The 18,812-nt window shown below is 42.6% G+C and overlaps 1 protein-coding gene across 3 annotated transcripts in view; it reads right to left on the bottom strand.

Moving 5' to 3' along the window:
• The window catches only part of ELP4 (elongator acetyltransferase complex subunit 4), a 325,735-nt gene that overhangs the window by 109,682 nt on the left and 197,241 nt on the right, over window positions 1-18,812 (bottom strand). The window lies entirely within an intron of this gene.

Here is an 18,812-nt window from a genome sequence, read left to right as displayed (position 1 = left end):
GACTCTCCTGAAGCTGTTGGGAAAAGCCAATACAATCAAATGGTGTTAAATAATAGATGGTTGTAGGGCAGTGGTTCTCAAACTCGGTCCTCAGGACCCCACACAGGTCACATGTTCCATGTCACCCAGGAGGTGCACAGGTGTATTCATTACTCACTGACACATTTTAAAAGATCCACAGGTGGAGCTAATTATTTCACTCATGATTCTGTGAGGAGACCTGGAAAACATGCACTGTTTGGGGTCATGAGGACCGAAGTTTGAGAACCTGTGTTGTAGGGGAAAGTAGTATAAGCACTTAATACATCCTGAGAATATTAACAGATAACAGCTTTTGTTAGAGTTAAGAGTTAATACCACTATACTGTGTTATATATATATATATATATATATATATATATACACATATACACATACACACACACACACACACACACACACACATATATATATCACAACACCTAATGAAAGGATCTGATGTGCAAGACAAACTCTGGAAAAGTTATATAAAATGAGAAATAAACAGGCCTTACATGGCCCAAGGGAAAGTCAGCAAGATGGAGGTATCAACTGTTTGGAAACACAGCAGAGCTGCCTAAGGCTTCCTTTTACAGTAAAACATGTCACTGTCACTAGAACATCAAATACATACATATCAGAATGCTAAAGACTATAGAAAACATACTGCTACCAGAACAAATAAAAAAAAATCTGAATATTGAAAATCCAGTCACACCATGATTGTACTTGTTGATTCTTTTTCTTTTATATTACTATTTTGGTATATTTGTGACTGCAAATTAATATTCATTATACAAAAAAAATACAAATATTTAAAAAAATAAAAAAACACCTACATTTTACCTAAATAAAATAAAATACATCTTGAATTCTTGCCATTTTCAGTATAATATTACCAGAATACTCACATTTTGATTTTATTATAATTAACAGCAGCACACTAAGTGCTAATTCCAGTCTTTTGACAATATTTGTAAAAAATAATCCCCTGGCCGGATCTTTACTTAAACTGCAGGAGATGGTCTGCTGGAACCCCAATACATCTGCATTACTCTGGTCTATGATGCCATTGGGCCTAATTTGCGTGTAATCTGAAGCGGAGCAGTAATTCTTTAATTACGCAAGATTTTTATCGATGTGTCTAGATTATAAATGTCAGATGATGGCTGACTCAATGAGCATTTCGGAGATACACAAACATTGATCATGGGTTCCTAAATGTTTTGTGTGAATTCTAAATATATAAATCACAGCATCCCCTTTCTCAGAGTTAGCAATTATCATTTTAAATGAGCTTAAGGCATTGAGAGCAGCTTACTTTAAAAATTAAACTGGACTTGACACCTCCACAACTATTTTGTGAGCAAACGGTGCCTCAGGCCTCAGTGAGGACACTGATTCTTAGCGAACTGAAAGGCAGTATTTGAGTGTATCTTGACTGATCATCAAAGATGGCGGCCTCCAATGTATGTAGCCATTGGAATGTGCACCGTAGGTAGCTCAGCCTTGCCATTGAGACGGCCTCAGCAGCTTGTTAGTACAAGAACTTCGTCTTAAAAAAATTCAGTAACAATAACTATAGTGTGGCATGTTCATTTTCAGAAAACAGAATGTTGGATCCTGTCACTGGGTTGCTTAACCTAAGACATTGGCCCACAAATGAGTCCTTATGTTGCTATTAGGGATGTGCAGGCTCGGATAGGTTCGAATTTTCCCGCCAAATTCAGATTTTTGCCTCAGAAAGAGGCAAAACGTCATCTTTAATGGACAAACATCATTACTCCTGGACAAAAGTCCATGAAAGATGACGTTTTGCCTCTTTCTGAGACCCGATTTTTGGCAGGAAAATTCAAACCCATCCGAGCCTGCACATCCCTAGTTTCTGTCTTTTAAAACCTATTTTGTATTACCTGCTAATATTAACCTTATTTTGTGAAAATTATTGATTTCCTATTAACTTTAACTTTTTGCTTAAATCAAGTATTTTTTTTAATGACGTTTTAACATATAACAGACAAAACTACAAGCTACAAGCTGAAAGTGGACATCAGTTCAGAACGGGATGTAGTCAGCATCCTGGCGTTCAGGCTGCCGACGGTCTAAATACCGGTGATGGTATCCCGACAGCGTTGGGATCCCAGCTCCAAAATCCAGACTGCCGGCATCCTGAAGGTAAGTATCGGGGGTTAAGGGAGGGTTTGTTTTAGGGTTAGACACTAGGGAGAGGGTTAGGCACTAAGGGGGGAGGGTGCAGGGTGGGAGAGGTTAGGTTTAGGCAATAGGGGGGAGTTAGGTTCAGCCACCGAGGAGGGAGGGTTAGGGGAGGGGCAGAGATTAGCGTTAGGAGCACTTACATACGGGTGTTGGGACTCTGGGATTCTGTCAGTATTCTGACCGGTGGCATCTCGACAGCCGGGATCCCATACCCACCCATTCAGAACAGATCAACAAAGGTCAATAGTGAAACATGCCATAACATATAATCTTGCTTTGTTAATTTATTAAATATGCGAAATATTCAAATGTGCAAACAACAAAGTAAAGGCATAATGTGCAGGGCTATAACATGTCCACACTAGGAGGGGTGGTTTTGGACCAGAAGAATCTGCGGAACTAACCCTAAGGGGCTTATGTATTAGGATGTGAGTTGCAGCCGCTGTGGGAATTCCTGCGAGTTTTCCCGTGTTATTAAAGCTGGTTTTGCCTTTAAAATGATTGCCACTATAAAAATCCGGGAAAAATTGCAGCGGCTGCAGCTCGCAGCCTATTATATAAGCCCCTATGACTCTTTAGACGAGTAAGTAGAAAATTGAAACTTGAACCAAGGTGACCATATCTAATGGCATTTGTGAATTTTATGGTTCACAGTTGTATTGATCAGTCCTTTAAGCAAGAAGCTTCTGGTGCCAACCTGCCCCTGGCAAGCATAGAAAATCAAAGAGATTAATTTACGCAAAGGCTTACTCTGTATCCAAGTGGCATATTTTGGGTATTAAAGGAATGGAATGGGGGAGGGGGAGGAGGAGCAACAACCTTTGTACTTACAGCCTCCCAGGTTTCGTCCTAGAATTTATGCACCACTGGCCAGTCCCATGACATGTGCCATAAGAAACCTTGAGAGGTTTGACATTTAAGATGGACGGGGGGGAGCCAATTTACCTGGGGTGAGGAATGACCTGTGTGGGATATAAATATGGACCTGCTGATACCTGGCAAATGAGGAGACAGCCCTCACACTCAGTAGAATAGATCTCAAGTCCTCATCCGAAAGCAGATACTGGGTCAGATGGGAGTTTGGAGAAAGTCCAGGCCATCTAGTAACACTTGGGGCTAAAGCAGGTCCTATAATATAGAGATAATTTTACACACACCGACTTTATTCATAACTGCTTTAAGGGGGGAGTCAACCAGATATGAGGGGTGTGCACTGAATTGTGCCCCAACTGCATATCATAACTGGAAAAGCTTGCAACTGGGTAAACTGTTTCCAAATGTAGGCAGGAGAATAACTGACAAAATATAAGAATGCCAGCACTACTCCAAACATTAGACTCAGAAACCTTACACAATTATTGACTATTAAATCAGAAGGGAGAGTCAAGATCCCGGCCTTGCAGTTAAAAAGGATAACCTTGTCGACAAGGACAAAAAAATTCCAGGAGGTTTTTAAACATCCTTTAGAGGATTGCCACCTACACTGGCTGCCTTTCTACTGGGGAAAGAGGAGATGGCCTAGTCAATTTCAAGATAAAGGAATTTAGAAACATGACACAGGCAATAAGGAGAGGAAGAAATATGTTGTCTAGATATACTGCAAGCTGAGAATCAGAAAGTCCGTCCAAGGACCTTTATTAAGTTTCTCATAAAAACAGGGCCATCTTGGTTCCTTCATATTGCACCCCAATGCAGAATCCATTGTGGCAAGAACTGCCCTATTGGGAAGCTCATGTCGACCCAAGGAAGCCATATAGTGTCAGGGCATGGAATTACTGAAGGCAACTTGAGAACAAACATTTTTTTTAAAGGGCCAGAGAGATAGCGTGGACATTCTTCCTAAATGGAGAGCCAGGTGAAACGATCTGCCTCCAAACAGGAGTTAAGGTAAAAAAGTCTGCAGATCCTGGCATTTTGGTGCCACCTCAACCTCCTTACAACTGATGAACCATTTAAAAGCCATAACTCTCTAAACAATTGTGCCTGCCATTGTGCCTTACAAGAATTGTGCCTTACGAGAATCCAAAAAGTTCCAAGTCAAAAGTCCCCCACATTAGTGTAAAAGTAACGTCCATAATATCAAAGCCTGCACCCAATAGAGAAAGCCAAAAAGGGTTACGCTTTCAAAACCAAATCCCTGTAATAGTTACAAGATTAAGGGTTGCAGTAACAGTGAAATGGTCTGAGATCACCCTTGACAAATAAGCAGCCACAGTTACTAATGGGGCTAGATAATGTGATGTCAGGAAAGAATATATGCTGACAGGGAATGATACATGGGAGAGTAACAGAACTGTTGGTGTCTGGGATGGCAAACACGGAAAGCATCCACCAACTGCATTTCCCGCACCAGCCTGGCAAAAGGAGTTACATGCCATTGTCTATGTCTAACACATTATTAACACTCCAAGGCAAATTACAAGTGTGTCTGGCGAGAGGGCCAAAAAGGAAGCATAACGTTTAAGGACTTCACTATTAAAAGGAGAGCAGAATATAAATATACATTATTATGAGGGGTGGGGAATGCATTAAGGTTTTAATACAAACACATCAGCCTAATGGGATGATCTGCACACTATCCAATATCAAAATGGTTTTAATGAAAAAGACAGAAACACCTCTATAGTTAGGCATACGTGTTGAGTGATAATACCCAGCCCACCCAATATTTCTTCAGGCGCAAACTCTGCTCTGCAAAAGCTGCATCTCTACAAGACAGGCAAAATTATTATTGAACAAGTGTCAAAACCAATGATTTTTTTAATCTTATAATTCACCTCCGACATTCCAGGAAAGTAGACTGATACCATCTGAGTCACTCTTAGTTCAGAGACTCCATACAAAAAGCGTGGCCATGCTGTGATGTGGTCGTATTGCAATGTACTGTGGGTATATCTACACTGCTGGGGCATGTCTAGCCTTTTTAGAAACTCTAGGCTGTGCCTTACCCGGCATTCACCTAACCTCTAAACATGCTGCACCCGTTTATCCAACTGCCTGTTTGATCGGGACTGGGCAGAACCCTCAAATCAGGACTGTATTGTCTAACTTGGGACAGCTGAGAGAAATGATGGTATGTGTGTTGGCAATTCAATTCAATTTATTTTTGTGGAGGAGGGAATTATTGTAACGTGTGTGGATAGTATTGATGTAATGTGAGGGCTTTTAATGTAAAATGTAGGATATTCCAGTAATGTAGCAGCTGGTTTGAGCTATTAAGTTAATAAATTGTCTATATTAAATGAAGGATTGGGGGTTGCTATTAATATATTGTAGGAGCTGAAAATGATTTGCTGGATCTCTGCATCTCATCTCTGCCCTGTAGTCCTTTTTCGGGTACATCGTCCACAAGGAAAAGATCACCTGCCATTTGTATCACCAAAATGATAAATTCCGCTACTCTAGGGCTCCCTGAATACATATCTAATCCTCTGGTTTGTCTCCATTACTTGCTCCTCCAAATTCCTCATCCTCTGCCGTCTCCCTTCCTCTTCGGAGATTTGCCCATTATGTTGTCCATATGATATTTTTTAGACCACTGCTCCATATTACAAATAATGCCGGAAGAACACCCCCTTACCCTCCAGCCCCCATTTCCTTTTATTAGTTTCAAATGTTATAGCTGTTTACCTTAGTATTTTTATCTACCTTTATTTTTAACCACTCCCTGTTTTTACTTATCTCATTTTATTCTGTGTCCTCCAATACCCAAATAAAAAGTTATGTACTAAAAGTGTGATTTAGTGTTGGTTTGGGAAAAGCAGGCCCATTATTAGGTGCAGGATTTATTGATTTAAAATTGTGAAGGTTTAAGGTGAGATCTAATTATTAAATGTGGGTGTTATGGATTGAATGTATGTTCTGGTCAGGGGATAGGGAAGTCTAAAGTGTTCAAAAGCTGCTGCGCTTTTTCCAGTGGGTAAACAGTACCTATTTATTTTCCATACACGAGCCACAAATTCCAGGATCCAGCTAAGCAACAAACCATATGAAATCAAAGCTGCAAGAACAAGTAGGTCGTCCGATTCGGTGCAGATGAATCTCCTCCTCTCACAAAGGATCGTATATGACAATAAGGATCAGGGAGGGTAGGGAAGTGACAAAGGGCGTGATTCATTACGGATCGTAACTGCGATTGCAATAGCCATTACGCACGCAGTCTCACTGAGAAGATATGCTAATCCATTGCGATCGCTATGCCGTTGCAGCACTACCGAAGGACGCTCACCTTACCTTACACACATCCTTAATGTTTAGCAAGACTGCGAAACCATCAGTAACATTTAGTACCATCGCAGCCTCATGCACACTTGCACACGCTCTGACCTTACTCAGAAATTGCTAACCTCTTCACGTCGGGCATCGCAGTGGATAATTTATGCACGCCCATGCAACGGCGTTCAAACGCACTGACCACCCCCCGTCACCTCCCCCAAACATCACTTCCTGTCAATCACTCTGCGATGGGTCTGCGTAGTCACTGCGATCGCAGTGGAGTCTTCGCCTACTGCGATGTTACGCATGCGCAGAACGCAACGATCGGCCGATTGCGTGCTTAAACGCAGTTGCGATCCTTGCTGAATCAGGCCCACAGATAAGAAGACTGACTGGGATTAGGAGAAACAAGAGGAGAGTGAGCTGGGGCATACTGTGACCTTGGACCAGGAAAGATGCAGCAACACCACAGGTTTCTGCTACATGTCAAACATGTAATCGAGACATAGAGCGGTATCCAATTAGCCCTGAACATTGTTCGGGCGCTAACTGACCACCGCGATCGGTGAAAAAAATGGGGATTTTTTGCCGATTGTCGCCGATGTTTTTTTTCTCCCTATCCTATTACTTTGGACAAAATAATAGGATAGTTCTCCCGAAAACACATAGGTGCCGCAATAAGGGCCTGATTCAGACCCGGACGGTATCTGCAGTCCATTCGCAATTGCCGATAGTTGCTAATCTGCTTATGCATCGCAGTGCGCGAACTACACTGTGCGATCACAGACCCCTCGCTCGCCCAGCAATACCAGCCCAGCAGAGGCGTGCCCGAGTGTTTCAACACCGTTTTAGAGGCGTGCATAATGAACAGGCAGCGTCATAGTACACGTCACCAGCCATTTTTTTCCTCTGTTTTCCTCGCATGCTTGTGGTAGAAAAAAGTTACCACAAGCATTGCGTTCACAGCCGATAGTGGTCGATGTACCAATGTTTTCATAAACTTCCAGGAGATGACGTGGGGCAGTGGGCGTCTCTGTATACGCTAAGGGGAGTCTGCATACACAAAGTGAATGCTCGTACAGGTACGACATGCGTGCTTATGCCTTGGCGAGCGATCGCTCCCCGCCGCATCACTTTCAAATATTGACATATGCATCATGTGAGCGTACGCTCATAGCGTCCGGGTAGGAATCAGGCCCTAAGCTCGCGGACCTATGTGTTTTAGCCTTTTTTTAGGTGAGAGAACGGCAATTATCATGGCTTCTGTTCCGGGACACAACAGGTCCTGAAACACCGCCCACCCACCCCGGATAAGTTGCCGTGTCACGCCGACTCTGGGGCTAATTGGATACCCCCTTATGCGGGGTCCCAGAGTGTACTGAACACTCAGACCATCTTAATCCACCACTGATTTTGCAGCAAAAGTTTATAGTCGAATATGTTTACAACATATGTTCCTATACATAGCAATTGTTTGCCAGTTTTGTGAACACGATCATTTCACAAGTCGCGCAGAGACAAAATAAAATGATTGAAGGTGGAATTATCTGACTTTACATTATTATCAGCATTACTTAATTAACATGATTTATTTCAATAACCTTGAAACTTGTTGCTCGTTTTTGGGAGTTAAAGGTTAATTTAATTTTAGTCAAAGCTAAAAACAAATAAGAATACTGTAACTACTGTACTGATCTGCATTTTCTGCTCAGTATACAAATTTGCTGCTCGTGTACGGCGACCTCAAAGCAATATTGCAGCGAATAAATGGTTATCATATCACTTAGCTGCAAAATCTCAAAAATATTTGACATACTTGGAGAAGTTACCTAATCAGGGAAGTTTTAGTATGTGTCTAGTCATGTAGCCATCTTTTAGTCAATCATCAGAAAATCAAAGGCAAATTGGCATGACTCAACCCAAACTTTAATACCGCATGATTGTGTCGTGTAAGCTTGTTTTGTGCGAGGGCTGCTGTGGTTTTAGCAGGGAGATTAACGACCGGACCTAAGCTGGCCTACAAACCTTGCCCTGCTGATGCCTCAAGCCCTTTGAAGTCTGACCACCATACCTGGCATAACAACAGTGGGAACTAGACTGGTGTCACATCTAATCACGTTGCCTGCCTCAGCATCGCCAACAACGGGCTTTTACTAATTGGCCCAATTGCGGATTATACCTTTTGCTACAAGATTCAAGACAATTTAGTCAAATGATGGTTTTTATCTCCTTCTAATTAAGATTCCAACGCAGGAAGAAATAGGATTAGACAGCCAAACTTCACATTATTACTTTTCTTTTTTAAGTTTCATTTTTGTGGCAGTAAGTTAAAAGTTTTATATAAAATATAACTAAATAAAACTTTTTTTTTGTGTACTAGTTTTCTTTGGCATAAAAAAAGAAAAGAAAACAAAAAACAGGATGTCGGTAGACTCAATATAGAAATGAAAACCTGGATAATGTTGATATTAGCCAAATATTGGGTGTTAATCTGTAAAAATAAATTTTAAACACACTATTCTAATATTCTCTATATACAATTCTCCAACCCCTGGTAGGAAACAAAAGCAAAACAAACTTAAGTTTGATGTAAGATCACCATGAAAGAGACCAGTTTTCTTAGCGAAAGGACATTTTCCATGAAGGCACGGTAGGCATTCCAGTTTTGTCTTGTGGTAACAGCAATTAATTAAAAAGTAAGATAGAGCGAGACATCAACTACAAAACATAGGATGAATAGAGAGATGTACAAGTTAGTCTTTATAGGTTTTACTGGACTATTGCAGTACACTCCGTGAACAGCCAAAAAAAGCATTATAAGTTGCAATATCGCAATATGTTTGGCCAATCAGCATCAAACAAAGAGGTGCACTTCCACAGACTAAATATGGGGTCTATTTACTAAGCAGTGTTAGGAGAAGTGAAAAGTGATAAAGTGCCAGCCAATCAGCTCCCAACTGTCATTTTTCAAACACAGCCTGTGAGATGGCAGTTAGGAGCTGATTGGCTGGCACCTTATCACTTTCCACGTTTCACTTCTCCTAACACTGCTGAGTAAATAGACCCCCTAAGTAACTAATCTCTTTCCTGCCCTACTTGCTACGCAGAACAATACATAGTGAGTCTGCTTTATAAGTGGGGGACTGTTCTAAGCAGATTAAAGTATAATAACCTAGACGCAAAGGAGAGTATTGTATCTATTGTCTCAGCCGCTGTTTGGGGTAGTCAACAAAAATATAAATATACGTAAGACAACTGAGACAAAAGATACATTTATCTATGTATATTTAAGCAGACCAAACCACTGCTCTATACAAAGGGTAGCAGCATTTCCTCAGTCATAGGGTTGGCCATTTATGGTTTAGTAACAATCACTGGTTTTACCATCGATAGTGGAGGTCTAATGGTACACAGTTTGTTTCTCATTTTAAACACATGGCCTCCTTTCCGCTGCACATGCAAGGTCACGAACCATCGATGTTTCAACCATGGTTGTCCAACAATAGTTAGAAACCATCAACGGCAAAGTACTGTAGGGTTGTCCATCCCTTGTTGGATAACCCTACTTTGCCAAGAAATTGAGCACCCTATGTAAGCAGGCTGTGGCACAGAAGAGTGTGTAACACCTCTGTAATAAATACTGTAGACTCTCATTAGGCATTATTATTCTGTTGTTTATATGGCGCCACAAGGGTTCTGCAGCACTTTACAAAGTACATAAACAGAAACAGTATGAACAAGAGAAGAAAAAAAAAAAAGAGACTTGCAGTATAGAATATTGCAGTATAGAACATTGCAGTATAGAACATTGCAGGACATGGACAAGGTTTATAAACATTGCTGCATCAGAAGTCATAATACCCAAATAAGCAGCGACGGCTGAACCCAAAAGGTTTGGGGCCTCATTCAGAGGCGGTCGGAGGATGAAAGCGGAAACTGGGCGGCCGCTTGCATCCTGACCGCCCACCTCTGTTTCAGTCGTTAGGCTGTGGGTTAACACCCACAGCTCTAACGACCGCTCGGGTGAAGGTCGCGATGGTCAGAGACCATCGCGACCATCGGGGCGTACGACAAGACCCTAGGTAGGGTCTCACTTGTCGTAAGCCCCGGAGAGCTTCTGGCTCTGTCAGAGCCGGAAGCTCTCCACTGACATCACTAGTGATGTCAGTGGGGCCTCCCCCAAACGGTAGGCGTTCCCATGGGAACGCCTCCGTTTGGGCTCCCACCCCCCCGGCCTGCCTTCCAAACGGGGCGAGCTGTCAATCAACATCGACAGCTCGCCCCCTTTGGAAAGAGACCTGCTACGACCGGCGCTGTCGGTTGTAGTGGGTCTCACGCATGCACACAAGGGAGCCGGCTCCCTCGTGCGCATGCGCACTGGCAAAACATCGAGGCGGCCGTGCGGTCGTAGACCGTACGGCCGCCTCTGAATAAGGTCCATGGTGCTGTTGTTGGCAATTAGGGATTTTTACTACCACAAACAGTTTTAGTTTACAAGCTGGGAGTTTTGCTATTTTTTGTTGTATTGCAGATTGTTGGAATAGAGGTGTAGATTTATACAGATTGAGTCTCCCATATCCAAAATGCTTAGGACCAGGGGTATTTTGGATATCGGAATATTCTGTATTTTGGAATAATTGTATACAATAATGAAATACCTTTGGAATGGGACCCAAATCTAAACACAGAATGCATTTATGTGTTATATACACCTTAGACACACAGCCTGCAGGTAATTTTATACAATATTTTCAATAATTTTGTGCCTTAAACAAAGTTTGTGTACATTCTACCAACAAAAAGCACAGGTGTCACTATCTCAGTCATGCTAAAGAAAATTCGGTATTTTGGAATATTTAGAACTTGTATAGCGCCATTGAATAGCTGACTTACTTGCCAAAAGCTGTATGTGCCATTTTGAAATGAATGTACTGCTTCTGACAAGCCAATCAATTTCAAGTTTAAAAATATGATGTGTTTAACAACACAGAGTATTGTCCCTCTACACCTAATGAGGGTTCTCAGGCTCATTGTATACTTCTTATACACTGAATGCCTCTAACTATTATACTTTATTTATTTTGCATGTCTCTTTCATTATAAACTAAACTCCAGTGTACTGATTAATTTCCCAGTATAAACTACATATGAATTTTAGTCTCTGGTGTGGAAGTGATACCCTGAATAGTGTGGCTAAAAAAAATTATTTTGGATCTCAGAAATTAATAAATTTTTTAACTATATTGCACACTCATGCTGTCACATAATTCTGCTAATACATTTCCACAGTTGTAGAGCAATGACAGGCAACATTAGGAGCTTAAAGTGACAAAAATGTCCACCTGGTCTACAAGTTGGTCTGTCTATCTATCCAACCATCCGTCTAACTAGAAATAGTAAATACTAAATATGAACAGAATGAAAAGGATACCTTAGTTTAAAATAAGTGAATGTATGAGAATGAAAGTGACTGTACGAGAACCAATGAAAAGATAGCAACTGACCACGACTCTCGTCTGCAAGGCTTGTAGTCTTATTGGCATATAACACAACGCGGGTAACCAGCCTAAGTCGACGTTAAAGCGCTCAGCCCCAGACATTAACAGTCAGATCTGGCCGATCAACAACAGATTTGTAATAATGCATTGCAGGCCTCTGGCGCCTTTTTTAAAATATCTTTAGTAGAAGTGGCCTACTTAGGAGTCTATATGGCTAATGCGTGCCATACATCTACAGGCCGATTCCTCGTTCTGCTGATGCCACTCCGCGATGAAAATGCCGATCAGCAGACATTGATGGGCAATCGGTCTGTGAATCGGAAAATCCCAGACTTGCCGATTCCGATCAATTTTGGGTCAGACTTCGCAAATCGGCATTGTCCAACATGTTGGATTTCACCGATACTCTGACCTAGGCATTGGCAGAATGGGATTTGCCTCAATAAGTCTTTCTATTAAATAAGAAACAGGGGTTGCAGCATGTGGCGTACTTTTGCTTCTCTTAGGAACAGCTAATTGTGCACTATAGCGAGTTTTTACTAGGAGTGTACTATATAATAGAATGTTTGAGCTGTTAGTTTTCATGTTTTATGATGGGTTAAGGATTTTTTTTTCTTACTACTATGCAGGAACCAAAGATGCTCTCTCTGATTTCTCTCACCTGCTTTGCAGGTTAGGTTTGAGATCATTATTATAATGAATATTGTACTATTAATAAGAAAAAGTAATAACTACGTATATATTAACTAATTATGTAATTAAAATAATTCTAGTTGGGCAACGGTCATCTGTTGCAATATTCTGGAGCACAGTTGCCAACCTGATTATCACTTCAGCATGGCTTCATCTTATGTAACCTGGATGTAATTCTCAGCATCTGCTTATGTTATATGAATGGACAATTTTACAAATTAATTTTATGTATGGAGAACTGTACAGTGCCACAACTACACTAATCCACTTCACTATCAGTAACAGTTTATATTCTGTGTATTGCAGAATTGGAGATTTACTGAAGTTGGCCGTTTAAAACACAAAACTAAAAAATGGATTAATAATGTGATTTACAATTTTAATTTCCTTTTGGGTGATAGAGTGAACTCTGCCAGTCGGAACAGAAAGAGATGGACATGACAATAGGGATATACTTAAAATTCTACCTAACCTTTTTCATACTTTAAATGAGGCTGTCTCTATAGCACTTTAGATGCTGAGCAAGTATCAATATCCTACACTGATGAGCTCTCGCAAGTATAAGACACACTGCCTGTAAATGGGTCGCATATCAAATGAATCCGTGCAATCTTGTGAAGCAGTTTTTCGCATCCGATTGTAACGAAGACGCATTTTTGGGAGAAGATAATACTACACGGCTTGACAAGGCTCACACTGCATGGCATAATGAGGCTAGGTGTATGAGGACACATCTGTCAATGGCATACCTATAAATCTGTGCTCTACAAATTAAAAGGTTTATTTACAAAGGATCACGAGCAATACATGTGTTCCCTTACAGAGACATTTAACCCTTACAGGGATATGTTCACATATTTCATTATGGATGTGCATACATTTTCTTGCATTCACAGCAGGAAGAATACGATGGACATCTTGTAGATAATCAATGGCCAACACCTTTAAGCCACATTGTACAATCCACTTAATGAGTAGTTGTCAGGATTCAAACGGGAGCTTCTGCCTCTGGATACTGCGTCTCTTCTGCCTGAGCTATTCTGGCTGTTGGACAGCTCCCTGCCTTCACTCTGTGTTCTAGCTCAGTTTACTGTTCTCCTGATACTCCAGCATGATCTAGCTCAAACCCCTTGACTTCCTACTAAGCCTGTTCCTGTCTTCCTTGCTAGATTATTGTGTTCCTGCCAGTAATCTAGCTTCTGTTGCTGCATCCTATTACCTAATATATGTGTACTGACTTAGTATTGTCCACGACTACATCTCTGCTTGAACCCTATGCCTTATTTGCTTCTTTGTGTACCGGACTGGGCTGCCGTAGACCATTTTTTTATTGCACTATCCTCTAGTGTCCGGCCTTCCTTCCTGCCACCGGACTCCAATTCAGTCTCCAGACTGTTACTGTAGCAAGGTGAACACTTGACTTTACTCTCACAATTGACAATGTATTTATTTGAATTGAAAGCGTTACTGTAAATAATTTAGGTTCCAGCTGCAACTGAAGAGGAATGCCAAACGGGATGAGAAACACCATTGCTTTGGGTGCCAAACTACACCGGCCTGGCACTGTTCTCATGTCTTTATTCTCCGGTCAGAATTCTTTCGGAAGACATTACATCTTACCCACTGGCTTCAGCGACAGCCGCTGGCAAAGGTATGGCTCACTTCTACAATTGCACACAATAGTTGCAGCTCATCAGGCTCAGTATTTCACCTGTTGCATTATGAATGTACATAGGAAGATCTGTCTGCTAAATCTCCCCTTTGCATTTAAGCAGGTGCTTGGCCATTCCATTACACGGAACCTTTTCCCTAAACATGCTATAGAGCGACTCCCCTGACGTATATTCATCTGTTACTTACATAGTACAAATACTATAGCACAAAAAGAAACTATTCCCAATATTTCCATGTTCAAACAATAAAAATGTTGGTGTCACTTCCAAATGGGAGATGACGTTATTACACTGTAGCGGAAAGCAAATCTAATCAGTTAACTAGAAAAGGAAATTCCATACACTGCCTAAAGCTGGGTACACAGTAGATGATGTGTGTACCCAGCAACCGCAGATGCGATGGGACGATATATCAGGTGGTCCGTACATACTGCACGATCTGGTGTACAACCGCCCAATATATCGTTCCCCTGCCGCATCTAGAAGCATGGGGTCGGCCGCCGTATCTTCAGGGTGGCCGGGACTTCAGGCAGATCTGAAGATACGGCAAACGACGCACGGGAGCGGGCAATAGTGCGTACACTCTGGACAATGTGGACGATTTGCCATTTCAATTCGCCTAAAAATTACATATCGTCCAGTATATATTGTCTAGTGTGTACTTAGCTTAACACTGCATTTCATTGACTGAAAACATAGTGGTCCTGATTCGGAGTTGGAGGCAGGGGCAAAGTCAGACGCAGTGGAGCGATTTGTTTTCTTCTAAGTCGCAATTTACAGGTGTCCAGATAGCGTACGCACAGGGTCAGAGCTGCAATTGACTAACACTGTTCAGAAATGAGGGAGGTGGCTTGGCGGATGGACGGAGATGGTCTGCCTTGTGGGCGTGATATGGGAGTGTCGTAGGCGTGTCACTGAAAGCGCTTGCTTACGCGACGCTCACACAGGAGGCCATACTCGGACAGGGAAACTGCAAGTTTTGATGGAACCAATCAGTATTTTAGCATCCACGGAACGCTGACAGTGGACATCTCAGTCCTTGCACATTCGTATCCATGGATGTACACCAGGGAAGAACATTGTAGTGGATTCTGCAAAAAGTTGCAGATGTCTGAATCAGCCCCAGTGTGACTGCATAATACCGGTCTTATGGAGAAACAAGAAAGTTGGATGTATGACCTTGTAAATTCATAAAAGGGGCCATTAGAACAGTACTGTAACAGTTCGTCGTGAGCTTTGTAGTACTATTCTGTACTGTTTGGGAACCTTGCTCTTTCCACTTTAGAACGTCCAATCTTCTTGCTTGGCTCTATAACCATTCAAGTCCTTCTTGTACACAACCCTGAACTAACACAGTCTGGTCACTGCCTACCGCAAGATCAATATATTCCTCCAATGGTGCTGTGACCATCCCTGTGATCTGATTGGCTACATGTTATATCGTATTGATAGCAGAACGGAGAATATGTGCAACCGCAGAGTTACCTTAAATAAAATAAAATGTGTACTTTATCATTCATTCTTTTTATTGTGCTGTTTTGCATTTAGTCCTATGATTAGCTTGCTGAGCCGGGTGCATGCCCGTTTCTTTAGAATAAAACAGACAAATTTGTACAGCGGAAGCATGTATGCAGATTTGGCACTCGTTCCTCCTTAGGCTGGTATAGGCAGGATAGGGATGGGAAGTAGCGTGCCAATACAATACGTGATTCAGGGAGGCAATTGTGGACCGAGGCAAACCAACACCGAGCCGCAGATACACCTATCAGTTACCATAGCAATTGTGGGCCATCAGCTCTAGTTAGCTGCTCAGGTTGCCTGACTGCGGATTCACCTCTGAAGCTTTCTTCAATGCTTGCACCTATATTATATGACTTTTGGTGGGGGCGTGCTCTAGAACATATTGCTACTTTCGTTCGATTAAGATGAGGTAAATTATATCTGCGATTTTATTGAAATCAAACCTCATAGCGAATTAGTTTTCCGCTATGAAAACAAATGTTAACACCCTCTTCTTGGGCGTTTGACATATTTAGGTGAAGTATATTTGGGGATGGATACACCCGACACAACTTGGCGCTTAGCTGACTGGTGCAGAGGTTGATGCATCTGACTCAGCCAGAACTGGCCCTAGCCAAATTAGTGTCCTAGGCAAGATTTTGGGTGTTGCCCCCTCCCCATGCGATCCTGAAAAGAGGTGTGGTCAGCACAGCACAGTATCAGCACCCGCCACCCCTATCCCAAGCAGTGCAACCCTCTCCCAGCAGTAAGTAGCACAGCACCTCGGCCTTCTCCCTGTTCCAAACTTACTTTACTTGAACGCAACCTGCAGAGCCGTCCGACTCAAGGTACAGCACGGCGCGGGTGGCGGACCCGCTTTTCCCGTCTCAGGTGGCAGGCCGTAGCTGAGTGTGATGATTGCTGGAGGCAGAAACCAGAGCTGTTAGGTGTGACTCACTATTACGAGCTCCGAAAAGGCCCATGGTGCAGCGGCCCTCCCGCAACACGGGCAGAGAGAGCCTAAGCCCATGTGTCTGATTTAGTGATGCCTCTGAGCCGGCCCAGCGCTAACCACAAGCTGCCGTCCAGGTGCTCCACCCCTGCAAACTACCACCGGCCGTTCCGCCGCTGCCCGCTCACTGTTTGCTGCTGCCAGGCTCGATAGAAGCTGTCAGCTGAGCTCCGATCGTGGACGCTGTGCAGGGGCAGTAGCAGCTGCCAGAGTCTCTACCCAGCCGGCAACAGGTGCCCCGGCTGTGCATCTGCCAAAACCAAACTTCCACCGGCCCAAGGCAGGCTTGGATGCCCCTAGGCATTTGCTTAGTTTGTCCATGCCTATCGCCGGCTCTGGACTCAGCATATGGACATAAAGTTGTTATTTTTTCTGTGCGTCTTGTCAGAGCTAAATTCTTGAACGTATGTACATACAGATCAGCATAAACCCCATAACTCAAAACAAAATGACAGTAGCCTTCCAAGAGAACGCCCCTTGCCAACCTAGTTCCGCCTCTCTGGTCATAACGTTTGATACTGGCAAAATTTGTGCGGGTCTGCATAGGCGTTTTCGATTTCTGGACATTTATTACTAACCATAATGAGTAAGGTGGGATGTCGGCCCATGTTGGTAGTGTATCTTGCCTGATATCACTTTGAATGTGCCCAGATGGGGGGCATGCACACAGGGGCAGATCAAGACAGGGGAGGGCCCATGTGCAGTCCCCATGCCCACCCCCCATATTCACGTCTTCTGTAGGTTCTGGCACAGTGCCAGAGTATACTGCGTATGCACCGATCTCTTGTCTTTCTGTTTTTTTCTGGTGATTTATGCAGTGTGTACATACAGATCTCAGGAAACTTGGCACCTGCGCCATGTTTATGGTGATATATGCGGTGAAGATCTCCAGAAACATGACGCAGGCGCCATGTTCCCAGTGATATCAGTGGTGCCGACAGAGAGGTAAGTATCGTGAGTGGGTGCACCCATTATAGATACGCCCGTGCACACGTGCACTTAGGCAAAACATGTGCCATTTTACAGCTTACGCCTGTTCGCACCTCTAGAGGTGGGACGGGCAGGTAAGAGGCCTAAACAGAGAACAGCAAATGTGTGTTTGCGCAAATGCAGACCTGCGGAGACACGTATGTATGCCTGCAGGAGGTGCATCTTATGCATGTAACAGGACATGCACACACTGGGTAAGGAATTGTCTTAAACCAGGTGCATACATTGCTGATGGATGTGTGTAATTTAAGCCCATTTTGCCATCAACTCTACAGAGCACCGACACGTTTTGACATCGTTTCCCTTTGTTGCTGCCTGCCTGCACTCTATACCTATAACATTACAGTATTTCCTGTGGTAAAGAAGTTATAATCACAAATTTGACTAGCCACTTGTGTTGGGCATCACTAATACCTTCGTAGATGACTGCAAAACATGCTTTACTGAGGTCTTTAACTATTTATTTTGCATTGCTTTGTAAAAATGACATAAACATGTTATCAAATGAAAGTAAAAAAATGAACTCAACAAACAACAACAAAAAAAAAATAGAACAAAAACTCACCACAACCTACTCCTTACATGTCAGCGACTATAAAGAGAAACTACAAAAGAAAATGCATGCTTTTGTTTCAGTTGGTTTGTGTAGCTTTTGAGGCAGTGCCTCATTTAAAGGAACCTGTGGAAATCCTGCAGAGACGACCTGCTTGAACGACTGGCTGCTTGATTAACTATTAACTACTTCCAATAAGATTAGATAATTAAACACGCTGATGAGCATTAGTTGAGAGGAGGGCATCTTAATTTGTCAATGGATAGCACCTTCATGGGTGATTTATAAGACAGTGCTACTTGCAAGTGTGAAAAGGGAAAGTGAAAGAGAACATTTAAGTCGTTCTAAGCAAGTGGCCAGCTGAAGAGGGCGCAGGGTCAAACAAGGGCTAAAGTGGTCACTTAAGGGTGAAGTTCCAGAGACCAAAGTCATGCCAGCCTACA

This window comes from Taudactylus pleione, unplaced genomic scaffold, assembly GCF_031769625.1.
Source record: "Taudactylus pleione unplaced genomic scaffold, aTauple2 ptg000100l, whole genome shotgun sequence".
Taxonomy (NCBI): Eukaryota; Metazoa; Chordata; class Amphibia; order Anura; family Myobatrachidae; genus Taudactylus; species Taudactylus pleione.
Note: the sequence above shows the minus strand (reverse complement) of the source record. Positions and strands in the feature narration are given on the sequence as shown.